The 2,773-nt window shown below is 60.1% G+C and overlaps 1 long non-coding RNA gene across 1 annotated transcript in view; it reads left to right on the top strand.

The window, feature by feature from the left end:
• LOC105542979 overlaps positions 1 to 1,669 on the top strand; it is a 2,817-nt gene extending 1,148 nt beyond the window's left edge. The window contains exon 2 of the long non-coding RNA XR_001006559.1: positions 1,399 to 1,669. This is a non-coding gene — a long non-coding RNA (uncharacterized LOC105542979). The remainder of the gene's footprint in view (positions 1 to 1,398) is intronic.
• Positions 1,670 to 2,773: the final 1,104 nt, after the last annotated feature.

Raw genomic sequence — 2,773 nt, 5'->3', positions numbered from 1 at the left:
GGCCCGCCCGCCGCCAGCCGCCGGGTAAAGTCTTAGGTTCAGGGAACAAAGCCTGGCTTGGTAGGGAGCTTTTCGCTCGTTCGTTCCGTGCTGCTTTGCCTGCTTTCTTTTTCGTTTTAGGGCTCTGGGTCGTCGCTCCCGAGCCCTCCCTCTGCCCGCCCTCCCGTCTCGGGCCCCGGGTCCCGAGTCTCCAGCCCCCTCCGCCAAGTCTTCGTCTCTGGGTGGGTTCTTCAGCCCCAGGGAAACTTGGGGGTGGAGACCGGGGGAAGGGGAGCTAGGAGGAATGGGAGCGACGCGGGCCGTTCGCCCCCGCCCCACCCCGTGTCTGGGGGTCTTTTTGGATGGCCGCCCTCGGGCCCTTTTCCCGGAGGCCACTCTGGAGGGTAGACGCTGTCACACGCAGACACTTATTCATTCAACAGATATTTATTAAACGCTCGTTGCCAGTCGCTGGGATCGAGTAGAGAGCAAAACACATTCCTGCCCTCGGGGAGCTTCCTGTCGGGTTCACAGACACACACGCACGCACAGGGACTCGGAGCCCCAGAGACACACACCGAGGCACCCACAGACACGAGCTAACTCCCAGCTTCAGTCACACCACTGACCCTCCCAGAGACACGAACCTCCGCTCCAGCCCCGCGCGCGCGCTTAGAGACCCACGTTAGAGACCCGCAACCACGAGGTGCTCACGAACACCAGTTACACTTGACCTCTAGGCACGCGCACAGACACACAGCGTAACTCACACGCAGCACTCCAGAGGACTAAAGTCCCTGCAGTTGGGTCTGGGAGAGAAGTGAGGGGCGTCGGCCCAAACGCTTCTTCCCAAGACCTGTGTGGGCAAGAGGGGGGTGAGATCTGACCCCCCAAAAACTTCCTAAAGGGGGGCGACGCTCGTGGGACTAAAGGTCACCCGCCCCCCACAGCGGGAGTTCGGGTGGCGTAGGGGAGAAGGCAGCCCTGGGGGCTTCAACGACACTTCAAAGACCTCGAGGCCGGGAACGCTTCCTGCGGGGGAGGGGCAAACAGAGAGGAGAAGGGAAGACGGGCCGGGGGACTGGCGGTGGAGGAGGTCGCCCCCCCTTCGGTGCACTGCCCCCTGGCAGACTCTTCCGCCGGGTCCGCCTCCTTTTCACCAGCACCTGTTCAACCGGAACATCAAGGGCCTGGGGCCCGCCGCAGCCCCCCGTCGGCTCTTTAGTACCTTTCATCCGGGAAGGGAGGTGAATCCCCGCCCAGGAGGGGGGAGTAGGGCGGGGGAGAACTTGTCCTTGACCTGGTCTTTGGCGTCAGGGATTTACTCCCTTAATCCCGGAGAGGCGGGATTGTGGGGAGGTCGGGGAAGCTGAGTTCTGGGCTGCAGCCCCCCATCTCCCCTCGCTCCGGTGGACACAGGGAATCTCGGAGGGCTGCCGGGACGAAGAGGCTACATCTACACAGGGCGGTGTAGGGGAAGCCGGTCTCTTTGACCTCCGTGCCTGGGAGTAGGGGCCGAGAGCCAGATTATTGCGATGGCCGGGATCCCGGCGAGGACTGCCGCGCTCCGGTTCCTTGGTCAAATTTGTAAATTTCGCTAACACGAAAAGTTAAACAAGACACAGAGGAGAAACTGCACTTAGGGGTTTCTAACGAATTACCTTTACTAGCAAGAATAAAACTGCAAGAATGTTAAACGTAAAAATGTCAGTCCTAAATCATACACGAGTTTCAGAATATTTGAATATTTGCTTTTGGGACCCACCGCTGCAAAGGTGGCCGCAGTTTCAGGTTTCGCCGGACGGGGGTTACTAAAAGGTGCCTACGCCCTAGGGGTGGACGACCTGGAGACGGGGACCGGGAAGCCTTTGTCTCAGGTCACCCCGCGCCGGCTTTGTCGCCTAAGTTTATGGGTTGGACGGGAGACAACACTTGTAAGTTTAGCGTTTTAGGAACATTGTTTCGTTTAATCCTACCCACACCCTTTTAGGGTGGGTGTTCATATCTCCCATTTTGTGAATGGAGCAACTGAGGTTTCGACGGGAAGAAGTGACTCGCCCAAAGTCACTCAGCCTGAAATTGGCAGAGTCGGGACTTGAACCCATTCTCCGCTACGACAGGGGTTCCGCCACCACGCGTTGGTCGAGAGCGGGTGCGGAGCTGGGATGTCCGAGCTTCCTCCACCGGCCCATCCGCAAATGCTCCCTGCGAGTTCTGGAGAAACCCGGTGCCCCGCGGGCTGGGCTGGATTCGTGGCGAGTACCCAGGGTCGAGCTGTCAAGTTCAATCTCAAGCTTCCATCATTTATTTTCCTGAGCGCCCACTGTGTGCCGATCCGCAAAAAACAAGCAAGAGCAGGAACTAGCCAACAAGTGGTTCAAGTTCACCGCGCTCTCCCCGGACTAACTGAGCACTGCTTTGGGGTGTCACGCAGACCCTGGCGGTGGGACTTTCGGCGAGTGACTTCCCCTTTCCGAAATCCGGCTTGTCCCTCTGTAAATGGGGCGTTAGTACCCCTGGACAGGGGCTGTACCGAACACCGAACGAAAATCCTTTTGTAAGGCGTGAAGGCACACAGTAGGTGCTCAATCCCTGCTCGCGCCCTCTCCGCCGCCCTATGCGTGCCGGGGCCGCGCGCTCCCGCTCCTGCTTCCCGCCTCCCGCATCTTCTCCCGTCTCGCGCGTCCCGCGGCGAAGGGACTGGGGCAGAGACGACCAAACAGAAAATTATTTCCGCCCGCTCGCCCCGCCCCGCCCGTCCCCGGAGCCAGAAGGGGATTGTGGGGCCGCCGCC

This window comes from Mandrillus leucophaeus, unplaced genomic scaffold, assembly GCF_000951045.1.
Source record: "Mandrillus leucophaeus isolate KB7577 unplaced genomic scaffold, Mleu.le_1.0 Scaffold272, whole genome shotgun sequence".
NCBI classification, from domain to species: Eukaryota; Metazoa; Chordata; class Mammalia; order Primates; family Cercopithecidae; genus Mandrillus; species Mandrillus leucophaeus.
The sequence above is the reverse complement of the archived record's forward strand: the minus strand, read 5'-3'. Positions and strand labels throughout refer to the sequence as shown.